General features: G+C 39.9%; 1 protein-coding gene across 1 annotated transcript in view; it reads left to right on the top strand.

The window, feature by feature from the left end:
• Positions 1 to 19601, top strand: part of pcxb (pyruvate carboxylase b) — a 293413-nt gene that overhangs the window by 43356 nt on the left and 230456 nt on the right. The window lies entirely within an intron of this gene.

Genomic DNA, 19601 nt, shown 5'->3' with positions numbered 1-19601 from the left:
CTAATGAAATCATCAGTCACATTTCGGTGTTTCCTGTTGGGTCTCATTTGGCAGCCCTGATGAGTTTACATTAAATTATTTCTTTGCATCCTAATAATGCACAGTGTGTCTAAAATGTCTACTGCTGTGCAAAACCACCAGCTTTAATTCCCGTCAGCTCTTATGAGGACTTGAGGAAGAAATGAGAACAATGCACACAGTCATAATGTGGTGCCACATGCAGTAAAAGTTAAAATCTCTCTGAGAGGTGGAGGAAAAGTAATTTACCTTTGGGAAAATTTAATTTGAAAGATGGGTAAAAGTTTCAGTTATTTGAATGAAGAGACGACTATCATTTCACCCCTGCTCTCTCCTTAAGAAAGGCACAGGGCCTTTGGTGCAAACTGTGGCTGAAGAATGAATGTGGAAATTGTAACCCTTATAATGGACTGTGGACTATATAATGAAATATGCATGGTTATTGCTCTGCTTCCCTCTTATTCCTTCCTTTAACTTCTGTTAGTAAGCAAGAACTCGTAATAAAATGAGATTAGACACATGCTCGTTCATACTAGCAGCATCAGCAGTTCAGTGTTTCTTGATTATGCGTGTTGGATTATGTATTTAAGTCTTGAGTGACCTTGCGTCACCTTCCTGTCTTTAAATCTTTTTTTAAAATCCTTTACTTGAGTTCAATTATATATATTTTTTCACCCCCACTATACCATGTCATGATTTCTCCCCCTGGGGTCTGACTTTTTCTTATTTACATTCTGGGTTTTCTTGCTTTCTTCACCTTATCATTTTTTTTAACAGCTTTCCCTTTCTCTGCTGTTTAAACTGTTGTTTTCAGCAGCAATGTAAAGACCCATAAAGTATGCATCCATTTTCTAACACCCTCGAGTCTATCCCAGCAGATAACGAGCCAGAGGATTTTTCTAGTCAATTAAACGGCTTATTTAAATTAAACTAGTGCAGAGACAATATAGGAAATGTCAAAATTTTGCTTTGTGCAAGAATATATTTAAATTGTTGCCAGCAGAGGTGCCGGTTTAACAAGTGTTGCATCACATCTTCTTTTAACAGTCAAGTGTTTGGCTTCTTACTTTAGACTCTGGTGTCCATGATTTCCAAAAAAGATTTGATTTGTCAGACCTTAGGTCAGTTTGTCAATTTCTCCCGGGTCCCCTTAAATGAGTCAGGGTTCAGAGAAGGCTCCAGTTTCTCATGTTTTATCTTGCAAACTATTCAGTTTTCTGAAATGTTCGTCAAAGCACGGAGGAAATTCCACTAGAATGTTTGACGGCATGAAGATCTGGACCATTCGGTATGTTTTGTAGTGATGTGTACTGTAGATAAAATCCCCACAACAGTATGTGTGCAACGGAATGACACAGCTGGGATGCACTGTTGGCATGTGTAACTGGAGAGGTTTAGTTTACGCATGTTAAGTTATAGGGTTCACTTATTGGGCAGATTACTACCAGCAATGGCACCGACTCTTATTGAGACGGAAGGATGAGAGGTGAGAGTTGGTTTAGACCCAGTCATTAGTAATCGTGGTGTCTGTGAATGCCAGTTTAGATGGGTGTATAATGAAAGTTTGAATTGAAGTCAATGCCAGGTACTTCTGCAACTTTATTTATATAAAGCCAAATCACAATAACAAGTGCCTCAAGGCGCTTTATATTGTAAAGACCTTAAAATCATACCCCGAAACCCCAACAAACACATGACCCCATATGAGCTAGCACTAGAATAGAATAGCCTTTTATTGTCATTGTGTATATGTACTGTGAGGTTGCTTCACACCAGCTGTGCAAGAATATAATATAAATGGTAGACAATAGGAATAAATAACTAACAGGAGAAATGTATACAGTCAAGGATGTACACAAAAAAGACAGGCACACATTAGAGAACAGTTGCAAAGGAAAATAAAGACTTGGTCTGAGTCGGTGTGAAGGCCTGAGTGATGAGCGTTACTCAGACCGTGGCTCAGATTGGTGAGGTGAGTGGGCAGGGGTGGTGGTGGGGGGGGGGGGGGGGGGGGGAATAGTCTGAATGGCCCTGGTAAAGAAGCTGTTTGTGAGTCTCGAGGTTTGGGACCTGATTAACTAGAGAGCAGCTTGTCAAACAGGTGGGGGTGCAAGGGGTCACCTGTGATGGCCCTTGTTCTCCTGAGACAAGAGGATCTAACGATGGTCTCCCGGGGTGGCAGAGGGCAGCCAGTGATTTTTATTTTTTAAATTTTATTTAATTTTTTTTTTTGAGTTGGTCTTAATTACCCTCTGTGCAGCCTTCCAAATACCCAGGAAGTAGGAGAGTACGCTCTCTACTGAGTGGTAGAAGGCCAACAGCAGCTTCAAGTGGGAGGGAAAAAATCCCTTTTAAGAGGAAGGAAGTCCCAGTAGAACTGAGGGAGGGGCAAATGTGGGTGATCTTAGTGATTCCTCTGCTCTTCATAGAATTAAGTCATCTATCACTCAGTCTCATTAGACATTGTCAATCATGAGACTATTCTACAAATTTGTCTCTGTTGGCTGCAGCAGTAATGGTGACCAAGCAGCAGAATCATTGATTAATACTTGAACTCTTGCAGTGCTAGGTGAAGATTCAGCATTTAGAATGGCTCCAGTGGGAAGCCGTTATTTGCTTTATATCCTTTATCTATATGCTTTAAAGTTTGTAGATGGAGACATTGATACTGTAACCATACACTGATCAGTCATAACTACACAACTGACAATATGGGAAGAAGGCAAGTGGGTGGAGGCAGTGCGATGCTTTGGGCAATGTTCTGCTGGGAAACTTTGGGTCCTGCCATCCATGTGGATGTTACTTTGACACGTAACGCCTACCTAAGCATTGCTGCAGAGCATGTACCTGCTCTCATAGAAATGGTATTCCCTGATCTCTGTGGCCTCTTTCAGGAGGATAATGTGCCCTGTGTCATGGTCACTGAACCACTTTGTCTATGTGCGTAAAACATTAATTTTGCATCACTCTAGGCTCAATTGGAGAACTGTGCCACACACAAGGTGCAAGATATGTGTGTGTGGGGTATTACCTGGACAGCTCTGGGCTCTCTAGGCAAATGACTAGGGATGGGTATTGATAAGATTTTCACGATTCCGATTCAATTTTCGATTCTCTTATCGATTCTTTTTAAAAAAGGAGAACACTAAGGTCGATTAGCTTAGAACTTTGTTTTATATCTTGAACAAGATAGAAATTTAGGAGTAACATGGCCTTACAAACCCAACAGTGACATCTTAAGAGATCCAGCCTATGGCTCTTCGATGGGGTGTCACAGGGTCCCCAGGAAAAAAAAATTGTAAATGTAAAATAATAAAATAAATATTCTTCTGTAGCAATAACAAAGTATAACATAAATTATTCTGTAGCAATTACACAAGAATATCCAGTTATGTCCCTGCCTACAATTAAACACATTCACTTACCGAATATCGGGGGCATCTGCTGTGGCAAATGGGTGTAAGCCTTTGACCACAAACTTAGTCACTGCTCGGTGACATTCATCTATCCTGGCCTGAAAGGAGACGCTACCGGTAGACTGCAGCGAGAACTGCCAGCATCTGAGCCAGCCAGACTCTGTCTGTCTCTCTCATCATGGTCACCTAAATGCAGCGCACAGTAATGGCAGGTTTTGTAATAAGGCAGATCTCGCTAACATAATATGCACTGTTAGTTGAGTATTTACCTGCCGCATTAACGGGAGAGGACGTGCAAACGTTACCGCTGCTGCTGGGTTGAGATTCACGAGTCCGGAGCGGAATTAAAAACACGACATTCATTTAAGGTTATCGCGTGTTTTGTGAGCAAATGCTTTTGCATATTCGTAGTGTTTCCTCCCTTAAATGAAATATCTACTTTGCAAGTATTGCAAGTTGCCCTGTTGTCATCCGTTCTCGTAAAGTATAACCAAACTTTTGAGCGTTTGAGCCACTTAGGCACAGTGTTTCCTGCCAGGTAAATGACGCTCCGCAACGTGGTGACGTCATTCGGGGTGACTGGAATCAATAAGGGAATCGTTTGCAAAAATGGCAAACAATTCCATGGAATTGAAACAGTGGGAACCGGTTCTCAACAAGAACCGGTTTTCGATACCCATCCCTACAAATGACCGTGCCTCCACTCGCTCAGTCTTTACTCAGGGGATTTGGGCAGGCTCACGCAGTCTGATTGGTCTTGAGTTGCGGTTTCTCACCCTGTGCTGTGGACAGGTCAGTATTTCTTTGACATAAAAATAATAATTTCCAAATAAAAAGAGGAAAGCAAAACACTCAGAGATGCTTAAGTGCCCGCTTCCTCAAAATGCCTGCATCTCACACCTGCCCATGTCATTATATTGAGAGCAGTTTAGTACACTCAGAGGCCCTTCTACCCACATCCTTCACATCCCAGTGGCCAAATCCTTGAGTGGATGGTACTGTGACACCTGCCACAAAGCAAAAATGGGTCAGGAATGGTTTGAGGAGCACGACAACGAGTTTGAAGTACTGACTTGAACTCCAAATTCTCCAAATCTAAATCCAATCCTGCATCTGAAGGATGTTCTGGACAAACAAGTCCAATGCGTGGAGGCCCCACGTCGCAACTTACAGGACTTAAAGTATCTGTTGCTAACATCTTGGTGCCAGATACCACAGCACACCTTCAGAGGTGTAGTGCATGCCTCAGTGGGTCAGGACTGTTTTGGCATCAAAAGAGTGAACAACACACTATTAGTCAAGTGCTCATAATTCTGTACCGGATCAGTGCACATCTTACATTTTGCTGACACTAATTGTGATGCATAAAATGTATCAGATTGACACGACACACACGTAGAGCTGGCAGCAAACGAAAGCAAAACCCCCTTCACTTCTATTTTTCTTGTCGCTACAGTTTCCTTTTTTTGTTTCCTGTTTCTCTCCAGTTCATCTCCCTTCAGCTGTGTCAGATGCTGTAGTGTGGGTGTTGTCATCCAGACTACAGCCAAATCTTAGGCTCGCACACAAATGCAGCTGCACTCAGGAGTATGCACAGAACTGCATTTTTAGGGAGTTGAAAACCCATTTCTGTGTGAGACTGAGGGAGTGAAGGGGAGGAAGGAGTGGGGAAGCAAGTGGATATTAGGAGGAACAATTGTATTTTAGCCTGAGTTTTAGGTTGCTAAGTTGCTAAACATGCATTTCTACTGAGAATGGATTGTTTCTGTCTGATCCAGGGCGCACCCCAGTCTACATTAGTAAACATTACTCCGTTTGCAGCAGTGTGTGTTCACCCTGCTTGCATTAGTGTATAGCCATGTGTGTTTGTGCCCTCCTTTGGTCCGGCCTTGTTCTGTTCTGTACCCTTTGATCATTAGACAGCTGCATTCATTCCCACTTCTCATCATTTTATAGACAACAAGCTCATTATGCTTCCATTAACTGCTGACAGAGCGAAGGGTGATTGAGGGCAGAGTGAGAGACAAAGGGGACTGACTGAGAGAAATAAAAGCAAAGTGGAGGAGAGGGAGGAGGCGCTAGCTGACCTAACAAAAATGAGAAATGATGCACAACATTAAGAAAGATGTGGGGAGAGGCTGACTCAAGAAAGAGGGGAGGTTTGGTGAGGTGAAATGAATGGGGAGCAGTGAAGAAAAATGCAAAGTCTTCAACTTTAGCAGGGTGCAAAATATGAAAAGTGGGATTTGAGGAAAATGTTGTGCGTTCAGTTGAAGGGGTAACGGGAGACTTTGAGAATAAGACTGAACATCTTTGTCCTGCAGTGTGTACCACCATTTGAATTCAGCACACACTCTCACATGCTCTTTTTTGCTATATAACGCTTAATCTTTTCAAGGTCTGAGGGGTGTTTTTCATCCCAGCAAATTCAACATTTAGCAAGCATGATTAGAAAGAATTACTGTCAAAATACTTTACTTTCTGATTGTGTGACTTGATGTCGGTACTTTCTACTTCCCCACTTCTTTAAAGATTTAATTCCAGGTTGAAATGGAGGATATTCTTACCCTGAGGTTTAAAGCAATCTGCTTTTCACTGCAAACATTTGATCATATTGCAGCTGTAATTAATAACGAACCAAAGCTGCACGCTATTGAGCTTTGACAGGTCCTTGGCTCTTTCTCTGTACATGCTGCTCGACTTGCTGCCCATATATCAGAGAATCTTGCAATGTGAATGACCGGTGATGTAAAACGGTTACACGTATACTATGAAAATAATAACGTATTGAAGGCTTAAATGTTTGTATTTGGAACATTTTTATTAGATTGCTCTTAGACCTTCATCATATATTAAACATTAATAATAAAACGCTAAAGATTAAATGCAAACCAAGTAATGGAAGTCGAGATCAAAACTGCTGATTGTATAAGTCAGTATCTGCAGTGTAATGTAGCATTTTTCTCCATAAGTTTGTCCTTCTACTGACTGCACGGATGACAGAGTTTTGGCTTGACTGCTTACAGTTACCAGTAAAGAGATTTGGATGTATACCTGGAACACACATTATTGATTCATGGGGTATCTACATACCAGGGGTATGAGATGCAATCTGAAAAGCAGTCTTCAATTTGCATTCAGCTTTAAACAGTTCCCTCACAAACGGACACAAATGTTAAGAAAAAGGCACTGTGTGCGGGACTAACGGCTCAGCTTTTCCAGGGTCATATGTTTTCATTAGCGTCTTGTATTGTAATAGCATTACAATACACTTAAAACATCACATTTCCCATTCAACTTCTCGTATCTTTTTGAGTGTCTATCCTTTCACACCTCTAGCTGACCTATGGTGGTCTCGTCATCATAAGACATCAAGGTTGTGAAAAATAGAAATGTGACCTCTTTTAGGTTTCCAGGTATAAGAGATTTAAAGCACTGCCTTTTAGAAATGTCATATGTTTGGTACAGGGCGCCAAATGGAAGAAAGCTGCATTTCAAATAAAGGTCTCCGGTCTTCCTCACGCCCTTGCTGGACCATATTTTGAAACCAGTCCTGCTCTGAAATATGCACTTCCCCACGTGAAAGATGAGAAGAGGGTATACCAGATTTATACCAGATATCAGTGCTGTTTCTGAGAGAGCGTTTTTCTGTTTTTCTTTTTAGCTTTTTTTTACTTTTTTTTTAGCTTAGAAGAATATAAATAAATTTGATGGGAGGTTTAGTGCTGGTGCTTTCTCATATTCACCTAAGCTGTGGGGGTCTGACGAAGTGAAGAAGTGCAGAATGCAACTGAGCAGAGCAGTGATGCCATTTCATGTCTGGGAATTGGAGTCCTCGCCTTTCGTAGAGTAGAAATGGCATTCAGCCTAAGTTTTATCTTCATGCATGTATGTTTGGCTTTTCAGAAAGTTGGAATCCATCTTTAAAGGTGAGCTTTTGTTGTCGGATTTTTGGAGTAAGTCTGAAAACCACATTTTTATAAGTATGTGTTCATGTACACTCGATTGCTTGGTTTCTTTTCTGTTTAGATTTTGTGCATTAGTTTTTTCTAAGATTATTGCCAAGAAAGTGCCAGCAGATGTCTTTTAGCGTCTTGTTCATCAGGAGTGAGCATCGAGTTTTTCGTCAAATTACTTGTATCAGAGCTTAGACTATGGACCCAGCTATGGTGATGTCTTTTTGAGAAACATTGGCCGTGTACATTGATATGAGCATGAGAGCAGCACTCATCTAAAAATTGGCAGAATAAGCAGTGAGAAAGAGCAGTAGATTGAGGCAGCGGGGAGGAGACGGATTGAGAGGAGGCCTTTAGAAATAGGGCAGAGGATCAGAAAGACCTGTATAAAATGTTATGGCCTCATATATATTGCAGGCTTCAGAGAGATGGGGGAGAATGCAAGGAAGAAAAATTGAATGGAGAGGGAGCTGGTAGATGTCTTGAGATTAAGGTTCTTTGTTTCTTTGTTGTTTAAAATAAATATTTTAATATCTTTAAATGGGTCTTTGGGTATTATATGGCACCTAACTGTTAATTCCAAACTTGACGCCATTAGATTTCTACAGAAAAGATGATCCCCTAGCACATACACATGGTTTAAGATGTATAAAATAGTCTCTCTCTCTCTCTCTCTCTCTCTCTCTCTCTCTCTCTCTCTCTCTCTCTCTCTCTCTCTCTCTCTCTCTCTCTCTCTCTCTCTCTCTCTCTCTCTCTCTCTCTCTCTCTCTCTCTCTCTCTCTCTCTCTCTCTCTCTCTCTCTCTCTCTCTCTATATAGCTGTTTATTTTTTGGTGTCGTAAAATGTGACAGTTTGGGTTGCCTTGCTGTCAGCGAATCAGCCTGTAGAAACTTTCTCTGAACCATGCAGTGTTATTTTAGGATGAGTCTGTATTTCTGTCTCTGCAGTACAAGGAAAGTTATGGTTATAGTTTTTTTTTTTTTTAAATTAATTGATAGTAAACATCAGGTTTTATGAGCCCACAATGCTGTGTGTCCACATGTGGACTGTAAATTCCTGTTAGGTATTGTCTGTAGCTATATTGATTTAAAATCCGTGTGCATTTCTCTCCCTCTTTATCCCTTCTTTCTGTGTGCACTTTTTATGAGTCCATTGCTTCCAGTCTCTGTACACCTCCTATCACACTGTTGGCTGATGGTCTTGCAGCTTCCGCTCAGTTCACACGATCTCTCAGTAATGTGAGGGAATCGAAGGATCAATTTTTATATTTTTCGTCGACATCATTGATGTGTCATGACTGTGAAATCTAATTGAAAGTTTTTCTGTAGCTACAGAATGACTTTTGTTTATGCAATAGCTACTTGAAAGCACAGAAATGATGCAGGTTGAACAATCTTTCCACATCTTTTAATAAGTGCATCTAAATTCAGTTGTCGCCATATACACTTCAGCTCTGATTTGTCTCATATCATCATAGGATTTCTTATATTGTCATTATTTTACCTATTGCACATCATCCAGCTGTGTGTCATACAGCATCTTTCTTTTTCTTTTTCCATTCTACTCTTGGGGGAGCTGCAGACTATTACAAATTGGGCATAAGAATAAAAAATAGGTCAAAAAATACAGTAAAGGAAGCATGTGACACGTCCTTTATGCTGTTTGAGGCTTCATTGGAGCAGTGCCCTAATCTGCTACTGCTGTAGAAAGCTAAGTTATAGACTGTCTTACCTAGTCCATGTCCATAAGTAGTTTGTTTAAACTGTCAGCTCTGCACAGTAGTAGCATGTATGTACTCGCAGCTTTCAGCCTTTTTGCTTTGCTCATCCCCACGGCCTTTCCTTTCATCAGGCTTACACCACACGTTTCAATCGTTATTCATCCCCAAGCCTCTCATTAACACCCTGCCAGGGTCTCTTCCAGCAGATCTACAGGTGTTTAGGCAAAGAAGTTATAAGCAAAATCTGTCTTTAGCTGCATCATTTTTCTCCTACTGTCTGTTCATTGTCCAGCCATCTGCTCCATTCAACATCTACCTTCCCTCATCGCTTCGATACTTTGTTTCTGTGTCCTGTTCATGGTTCTTCTGCCATCTGTCTCCTCCCATAATCACTGACACTTGCTCCTTTTTTTCCTCTTTCTTATAAAGTAAAGTTCTGTTTCATTTTTGGGATCGTGAAGACTTAATTTCTGAAAGCTTGATAAGCATAAAGGGAAAGGAAAGAGATGAAAGTGGACCACATAGGGGGAGATGATGGTGGGGCAAGTAACGTTTTTTGACTTGTTGCCATGTAAAGGAAAAGAAGAAAGATGAAGGGAGAAAAGCAAAGGCAGTGATCAGAGGGCAGTGGACAGTGGGAGGGCTGCCAATGCAAGAGAGTTTACACTTAAGAGAGGAGTTTTATATACCTATGTCTTAACTGCCTCTTTTTTTTTCTCTCCATCCATCCCTAATATTTGTTTTTAATTATACATGGTCTGTTTGCCAGCCATCTTCTGATGGCCTGAAGAGTATAAAAAAAAAAATCAGAATACATCCATGTTTTCAACAGATGTTTCCATTAGGGCTGGGCCATATCATACCGTTCACGGTAATACCGGTATAATGTTAGGCAACGATAAGAATATGAAATATCGCGATAGAATATGGGTAAAGCGCGCATGCGCAGTGCCTTTGTTTTCATACGCACATGGCGGAAAAAGCGTGCCGGCGATGGAGAATGAAAAGGGCGAAAGTGGATCGTTGAGTGAAACGGATGAACCAGAATTGGTTTGTAAAAATGCTGCAACTTCAGTGGTGTGGAACTAGTTTAGCTTTCGTCCGTCAGATACATAACAAAGCACTATTTTTGGTAGAGCGTGCTAGCGGGCCGTCATTATTACTGTGTTTTTTGGAAAATACGGCACACTTAAAATCAATCCTTTGATTTTTCTGAAAATCGACAGTGCCCCTTATAATCCCGTGTGCCTTATGTATGAATTCTGGTTGTGTTTACTGATCTTGAAACGATTTTATGTGGTACACGGCGCTCGAAGATCTGTCAAATGTTTTAGTACGACTTTGTTAAGTTACTAACCTGCACCGCTGGATGGATTGTCAGAGCATTACAGCTATCGTAGGCAGGAGCCCCGCGGAGTGATACGTACTGTGCTTCAACATAATATTACCGTATTGTGTGTGTGTGTGTGTGTGTATAACCTCTTTAAGTTTTGTGGATATTATAGATGGTTATGCTGAGGATATGTCGGCCAATTTCCACTGGAAATGTCTTTTAGTTAAACTGTCAGCAAGGAATTTGCACTGTTACATTTTTATATCACTTTAATGCACATAAAAAACAGCTGCTCGTTTAAGTGAAATATATTGATGGGTTTTTTTTGTTTTTGTTTTTTTGCACTAATAAAGTTGTGGAGTTGTAAAGTATTTTTTCTAGTGTCAATTATATTGTCAGTTATATCGTTATCGCAAATTTTCAAATGTATATCGTGATAAATATTTTTGGTCATATCGCCCTGCTCTAGTTTCCATTATTTAATGTATTATCTCTGAGTCTGCCATTTGTGCAACATTTAATGGCAGTTAATCAAATCTTTGAGGCATTTCATGACTAAACACCTTTAAAAACCCAGCAGTTTGGTGATTACTGCTAATTAGTAAATGTTGGGATGCGGGCTATGACTGATTGTGGCAAAACAATTGGATCTACTGAACATGATCACAGGAGAGTAGTTTGTCACATAAGACCACAGTAGCAAACAACTCGAAAAATAACTGCTACTTCAGTTACAGAGAAATCCCCAGCAAACCCTCTAACAGAGCAATTGCTATCAGTTTTACTCTTTCATCCCTGCTTTACATATCTGTGACAGTGTTTATACCCACGATACTCTTCCTGAAGTCTGTTTGGTTTTCTGTTGAAGACCAAACAAGTTGTTCGCTTTGTCTTGCAAATGCCTTGGCATAAAAATGAAGCTGCAAGTGGTTGAAAATGGCTATTGAGAAGATGCGAGAATGACCTGAATCTTAATTACACAAGCAAAGAGTAGAAGTGAGAGTATGGACAGGCATCACTGAGAGAGAAATAACGAGCAGCTGGAATGAAGGGATGAATTCATGATTTGTAAATGGATGGAGGGCTTCTGGTCAAGCTCCTTTCCATTACAGCTGGGATGACTATAAATGTGTGCATACAGGGATGTGTTCATTATGTTTTGTGTGTGTGTGTGTGTGTGTGTGTGTAAAAATATCTGTGTGCATTACTGTGTGTTGGTGCCTATGTGTGCTTTTAGGCTGTGCATTGTTTTGGTAGGGTGAGCTGCAGCGAAGGGATTAGAGAGGTGGCACCAATGAAATGTAGCTGATCTATTTGAGCGCATGTGCCTGTTGGTGTTTTTCTGTGGTTGTATCAGCTGTGAATTGTGTGTGTGTGTTGCAAGTCTGAAAGGGAATTGGATCAGATTACAAAAAGTCTTGGCACCGGATTAACTCCAATCCCCACAAGAGAAGAGGAAAAAAATGAGAGCTGCAGTTAAAGCGAACGGCATAGCGATGTTTAGATGAGGTGTAGAGTGAGATGTATTGTAGGATTTATGTAATATTTGCTCTGTGAATCAACTGTGCATTGAAGGTTTGCGTGTCAGCTTATTTTCACATTTTGATTCCCTCATATTATACAAAATGCTGAAAGTGTAGCCTATGTGAGCTTTCATGACATCGACTGTTTCACTGCTTTCAAAATGAGCCAGATGGCGGGACTCTGCTGCCTTCATGTAGGGTTAGGTTTTCACCTGGGGTTTACTGAAAATTAAGATCAGTGTCATTTAGGAAACAAACCAGTGTTTTACTCCTTTTGCCCTTTAGCAAGTGCTGGACGCTTTGCCTTAGCATGTATTTCTGAGAAGAGAACACTTCAGTGCTGCTCTGTAGCTTTGCAAGTTTGAAATTCCAGACCTACCAAATATTTAAAAGCAGTAGATTATGCTCATTATGTTGGAAGTTTTACATCAGCGTTGACTTCTGAATAACCGAACTACAGTACATTTTCTCAAATCTTTTCTTTTGCATCTTTTAGCAAAACTAATTTGTGTATTTATAGTTTGATATTTACTTTTATTTTATTAACTGTGCTGTATTTTATGATTTTAATCTGCAGAATGAACAATGAAAGTGAGTGTATTTGTATGCTACTCTGCTGAAACATAATCTCTGCTTCAGTTTCACTGCACAATGTTAAGTACACTGACAATAAAGGAATCAATCTTTTCTATTCAGGCAAATTCAGTTCTGTTCAGGACGTCGACTAAAGGTAACGCTAGTAAAAAAATGTGTTAAGAAATGGGCGTCTTATCTCTTTCAAGTCATTTTTAGACATTTTCTTGATTAGTAGCTAAATGTTCTACATCCTGTAAATAATTTTGTGAAATACTTTCAAAATAAACTTAAACAGATTTGGCTTCGTTTTATTTTTATTATTTAGAATTTCTTAATTCAGATGGTGATACCAACTGCTACACTTGGTTTTCTCTTGGGACTGTTTGTTTCCATACATAAGAAGCCCGGTTTATAACACCGGTACCATGGATTATGTGTTCAAAGCATTTAATCCCACTACTTTGTTTTTTATCCTTTATTTGATGGAACAGTGGAAAAAAGGAAAGCTTAGACTGGGGAAACATACTCTGCGTTAGCTTTACGGCATATGGTCATATCGCTCCCATCCCTTTGAACTAAACTGCAGCCCCTGAATTAATCCCACTATTTGTCAGTAAATTGACGAGCAATACTGTACTTTTACACAACAATGTCACCAGACTTACCCATTTAAAGAATCAGTACCATCGATTGTGTGATTGATTTGTTTTGCTAGCTTTGCAATGTGCTGCACATCACACATGCAGCTTAGGAGCTTTGTTGCACATTACTATGACTGTCCCTGGACATTTCATGACCCAGCATGTGTCGATGTCAGTCTGGTGGATATGGAACATTGGGAGATGGCAGGGGATTGGAAGGATTTGTGTGCAGTGAATTATCAATATTGCTGTTCCTCTGAGGATTTGCATGTTGTGACAGCAATCTGGCAGTGACAACCTTGAGACAATCATTTCTTGTTTTTTAGACTGAGTAGTCTGAGTGAGTCTGCAGACCTGGTGACAGTGGACTGTTTGTGTGTATATGTTGTGGTGGAATTTAGGAGGATTTTTTACTTTTTTCAGGCTGAGTTTGAGGGCTTAATGTAATTGAAAATCTAAGAAATAAATCTTGAAAGCTCTCTTTCTCTATCCCTTCTCTCCATGACTAATCCTAAGCCAGGTTCCTGATTTTTAGTTCAAAGATGAACAGTATTGTTATGCCTTGCACCAGCCTTCATCTGCCAGGATTTTTGTGTGCATGTGTCTGCGCGTTCGTGCGTGTGCATGTCCTTGCAGAAATCAAACGGCAGTAGGCTTCAAAATAAAGTGGGAGCACCACACATAATAGACATTTCTGAAGAGACGTATTCTGGGAGACTTGATGAGACCAGCTGAACCCAATATTTCCTGGATATGTCAAAAAAAACCCTTCCTGAAAATTGGCAGTGTGCAGTAGATTTGCAGGCTTTGGTGCTAGAAACCATCTCTTTGCAAGTGCCTATTTTGTTCAACAGCTACAATAGTATTTTGACACTTAGGAATTAGGAATTTGGATATTAACAGTCCCATACACACTGACGATAGGGACCCCCCCCCCCCTTTTTTTTTTCCCCCTGCTGTTTGGATACTGGGAGCCTAGTGAGCCTTTCTAATAAATGACAGACCATTTATGCTGTTGTCGTAAGCAAATATAAAAATATACCTAACAAAGTACTTTAGATGTGTAAACCTAGCGAAATGCACACAGAAGCAGACACAATCTGTTAGAAAAGCAAAGTACCTGGACGGGTCTTGACGTCGTCATAGTTGAATCATTTGTACTGCCTCCCAGTTCATGTTTAACTGTTATCTTCCATTCAGGAGTGAATCGGGTGATAACTGTCTAGTAGCATGCAGAGGTGGTGACAGTTTTCAGAGTACCGATATAAAGAAAAACAACTGATCGCGACCGTTTAGTCGGCTGATGAAGTCCTTCGATCGGGTTTGTTTATTCTACACAACAAAGTGAGCGCTGAACTCAGCCACCCTGTGTGGACTAGAAAAGTTAAGAACAAATTGCTCAAAGATGAATTGGCTTCAAAAACAAGAGATCAGTGACATCACCTCTAAATACAGCTTAGAGGGAGAAGGTAAAAGAGATGAGTCGGTGTGCAGGGCCATCAGAAAACACGTGACTGTGAAAAAGTACTGTACCAACCAAACCTAACTAACAGCTGATCTGAAAGCTGTTGACTTTTTGGGGTTACAGAAGATGATCATTAAAAACTGTTGTGTAAAAGTCTTAATCAAGCCCTCCTCTTTTTGTTTCTAAGGAGACAGACTTTCTTGTAATATTTCTGGCTTTCTGAAGGTCTTTCAGATTTTTTTTTTTTTTTTTTTTTTTTTTTTTCCTTGAACTTTGGTTGCTTTTTTCTCATTTTCAGTCCAGTCCTTGCATCTGACCATTTATAAAGGAAGTTTTTTTCTTTCCTTTTTTAAAGCCACTTAACACTGACCTGTGAATCATTCAGACATAAAAAGGCATTTAACTTGAACCAGTGCTGTCTCTACACATAGCAAAGTACCTAAAGATATCATTTAAAATTTGTTACGTACATTTTGTCACAAAAACAGATCATTTGTTCCCATCAAGTTTAATCTATACTTAAATACCAAGGTAAGAGCTCGATGTATGCATAAAATATTTTTTTTCACTACATCAAAGTGATTACCAGATATATAAGGAATGGTGTGTATTGTCTTAATAAAAAAGTGAGACTGTTCAAGTGGAGGACAAATGTTTCACGACTTAAAAACAACTATTTACAACAGATGAGCAGTTTCTGCAAGTCATGTCCTTAAGAAACAGGAAAAAGTCAAATTGCCAGGTAGTATAGTTTATCATCTACTGTTGACAAGTTTCATCGGAAGTACTCTTATAAGGATGACTGCCAAGAAGCCTTTATTAAGGTAAACGAGGAGAGGTTTGGGTATGCCAAATTACACAAGAACTGCAATGAAAAGCTAGCTGTCGTCATTAGAAGAAGATGCACTCAGTTTTTGTCACAATCATTATTGTAAGACATGGAAAAGGTGAGATTCAGCTAGAAAAACATGGATAAAGATAAAGAGATGCTAATGATTGACCACTGTTTATTTTCTAGAGTTTATTCTTGGGCTTATAGATCACCAGCAGACTGTGTCCCATAATATATTCCATGGAAGTATTTGCAGTATTTTACTGTCAAGTGGTTTTATTAAAATAAGGTGGCTTTAGCAATTAGTCATTGTATTGTATAGACCAGCGGTTCCCAACCCCAGGCCACAGACGGTACTGGTCCGTGAGTCGTTTGGTGTCGGGCCGCGAGAGTTAAGGCTCAGGTGTAAAATTGATGGTTTTTGGGGTTTTTATCCTTAACTTGGTTTCCCTGGGTCTTTTCCCGTGTTGTAGTTGTCTTATTTTGAAAGAAATAGTTACGCGTTACCATAGCGACCAGAGAGGAATAAGGGGCAGAGGGGAGGCTGTTACACTCAATGTTGTTGGCGCATTTCAGGAGGACGCTGCTAATAAAGTTACACAATTACACTGAATTCATGTTTAATATATTTACAAAATACCACAGTTTTTGTTTAGGTCGTCATGGTTTGGTGTGTAACTGCTGAAAGTCAAACTGCTTCTTTCAAGATATTGGTTTCATTTTTTACTTTTTTGCTCCCCTTGCATATGATCAAGGTGTTTTGGGTTTCAGTGGGTACTGTGCGTCTGCCAAAGATGACAAGTTCCTGCTGAGTTTTAATTAGGACTTCTTGTTACCAAGTTGTAAATGATTTCAAGCTAAAGTATGTGTAGAGAGGGTAACCAGGGAGACGGGCCTCCATTTAAGTTTTCTGCTATTTTACCTCTGAATATTTCCTCTAATCTACTTTCACTCTGTCCTGTTTCCACCGTCTCTGAACACTTCCCCCCGTCTGTCTTTGTCCTCGTTTGATCATCCATCAGTTTTAACTTCAACTCCCCTCCCTCCTTCATCCATTGACACTCAGCACCACGAATTGTTCTTAATGCATTTTGTTTCACACTCTGACTCCGTCTACCTCGTACAATACCTGCTATCCATCTTTGTCACTTTTTATTCAAATCTAGACACCAGTGTCCATTCATCAGTGCTGGGATCATTTAAGCAGAATCAAACACTTGCAGCAGGGAGCTAAATGTGTAAATGCTCCTTATGCTTTTTACAGATGCTTAAAGAAATGTGTGCGTGTGTTGTGTGCATGCTGGTGACCTCTCCTTGTGCTAGTACAGTTCATTGACTTGGCTGCCAGACCTTATAAAACGGTGACCGCTCAATCTGTTACATTGGCTGCTACTTCACTGACTCAGCGTGTGAGCGCAAGGGGGGAAAAAAACACCAGTGCAATATAGTCACACACACTGGTACAGTACATGTGTGAATCTGTGTGTACTTGAAGTCGATGGAGGTGTGTGTTTACATGTCTGTTTGAAGGCTGCAGTGTGTTTTCTCATCTCTTTCCATGAGAATTCATCTATGAAGTCTTGGATCAAAAAACTGGCTTCATGCAGAAGGTTGAGGCAAAGGTGAATCAGGCTGAAAACTGGCATTCTGGGAATGTGTGTACACAAAGTAGCCCAGCAGTTGTGCCATCACCAGAGATCAGGACGTATAGCTAGTATGCACACATAAATGTGCACAAACTGTCATTTCCAGCAAATACTCCCAAGTCAGCTAGTGTACTAAACTGTAGAGCTCTCAACGTGTACATCTTTTGTATCCATAGGTTTTATGTTTGCACTCCATGAGCTCCAGTGTCCATGTTTGCATGTGTTTAAGACCAAGTTTTCTCTGTGCTTGTGAATGCTTTGTCTATTTTTGGTAGAATCTGGAAGGCGTTTCCATAAATAGGTCTTTTTTTTCTTCTTTTTTTTTCTTTTTTTTGTTGTTGTTGTTGTTTTTGTTTTGTTTTTTCATTGAGGAGAAATCACTACTTTCTGAATTTTGTATTTTTTATTTTATTTTTTTCAGTCAGTATTTGATGCATGAATTTGCATGTGAGTCTGCATATTATACACCTGATCTGTTTCCTTGAGATGAGTTTTCTGGGGGCTGATGCAACTCTACAAGTTTTGGGATTAATAAGACATTTTAAGCAGGTGTTATTTTACCCAAATGGACAGTTTGATTACAGACCCATGTTCTAGCCTGGTTTTATTTTTCACTCTAACTGCGTTTCCACAACAGCGAGGCTCTGTTCAAGTCTTATTTAGTTGCCAGAGTCTAATTGCTGCAATTTAGCTTAGGGCCATCTTTGTCTCTGCAATCAATCTCCGTCTTTTCCTCTGCCCGTTTGAATGTCTTAACATTTATGATCGCCAAATGGAAATCAAAGCAATCCTGAAGGCATTAAGCTGGTTTAACAATTAAGAACTAAACAAGCATGTTTGTTTAAATACAGGAGAGAAGCAATTTAGGTCCTTAATTTCTCTTGGTGAATTCATCCTAGTCTGATTTAAATAAAAAGCTCAACACTACAAAACAAGATTTGCTTTTCTCTGGTTTGTTTTTTTTTTAATTTTTTGGTCATTTGATTACTTGTGGCCTTTAAATTTTATTCTAACATTTGCGTGTTGCTTTTTCCGTTTCTCAAATGAGGTAGATTTCAAATAATGACAGAGCTTTGATTATAGGAATAATCACTGAGATGTTATCTGGGGAACTTGGGCTGGTCTGATTGTCGAAACTGAACATGGTTGGTACACCAATCACATTGCTTTGCTCACATCAGGATTGTAATTTGTGTAAATCTGCCCAGTCTTGAAATTATGGTCACGATAATAAAGGTTATTTATGTAGCATTTATATACCAATTACACTCTGTATGCAGCTCCCACTGGGTGAAATTAAACTGGTGCTGAGACAATCCAAAGTGGGAGTTTGAAAGATGAATGAATGGAAAGCGCTCGTGTTGGCCTGCTAACATGCTAATTTCCATCAGAGGTGTGTTACTCTAAGAGCAGCGATGTACAGCTTTGAGCAGGAAAGCATTTGGAGTCGTGCAGTTTCGAAGAATACCAATTACATCAGGTGATTATATAGTTTGATTTGTTTGGGACACTTACGATCAGGTGCCAGACTAGTTTCTTTTAGACTGAGTCATTCCAAAAACTCTGTAAGGAAGAAACATGAACTATGATAAACTAGTTCCAAACTGCAAATCCTGTAATTAACTTGAAATTGACATTAAAATCAAAGTGGAAATTGAAAAGAACCAGTTGATGATTCTCCTTTGTTTGTAGCCTTTTGTTTTCTGGAAAATAAGGTTAAAATGCAATTTTCCATAAAACAAAGCAATTTTATATGGTGGATTTCATAGTTCTGATTAATAGAACATCATAACTGTGCCAAAAAGAGAATATTTGTTGGCTGACTATGTGGAAGTCGTGAGATGTAGTTTTTTTGGGGGGGAGAAGGCTTTTGAGTGTTGTTAGAAAGTGAGTCACATTTAGACCGAATATCAAAACCTATTCAACATTTAATGATCTATGTGCCTCCAAGGTGCAGTATAAAATCAGCATGTTTGTGATCTGCTGAACTGGTAGCTCCGTTGTTATACTTTTGCTTCTGTGCACTGAACAGCTCTGACTCCACCTGATGTGCACTGTTGTGTGTTCGTTGGTGACGCTACTTCGATGTAGCAGTGGTCTAGCCCTTCAGAACATTGAGACCCAACACGCACCACAACAACTAATCAGAAATGGCTTTGCAACACAACAAAAAACCAACAAAGAACCCAGGGTGTTAAATCATCCTTAGGACTTCTCAGTTTCCAATCTGTTCAGCTGTCAGTGGTATATGCCAGAAGAAGCCCAGCTCGGGGGGTGGGCACCAACAGGACCCAGAGGTCTCCCTCCAGGTGCTAGAGACAACAGGACAACTGCAGAGATTGCATGACAATAGCCTGTAGGGTCGGACTTGTGTGACTGTGAGAGATTTTAGACACACAGCTGTATTAGATCCTGGTCTTTTACACTTCTTATTTAACCATCATCCCTTATTTTCGTCATATAAACTTCTCAAAC

This window comes from Pelmatolapia mariae, linkage group LG3_W (assembly GCF_036321145.2).
Source record: "Pelmatolapia mariae isolate MD_Pm_ZW linkage group LG3_W, Pm_UMD_F_2, whole genome shotgun sequence".
Lineage (NCBI taxonomy): Eukaryota > Metazoa > Chordata > Actinopteri > Cichliformes > Cichlidae > Pelmatolapia > Pelmatolapia mariae.
The sequence above is the reverse complement of the archived record's forward strand: the minus strand, read 5'-3'. Positions and strand labels throughout refer to the sequence as shown.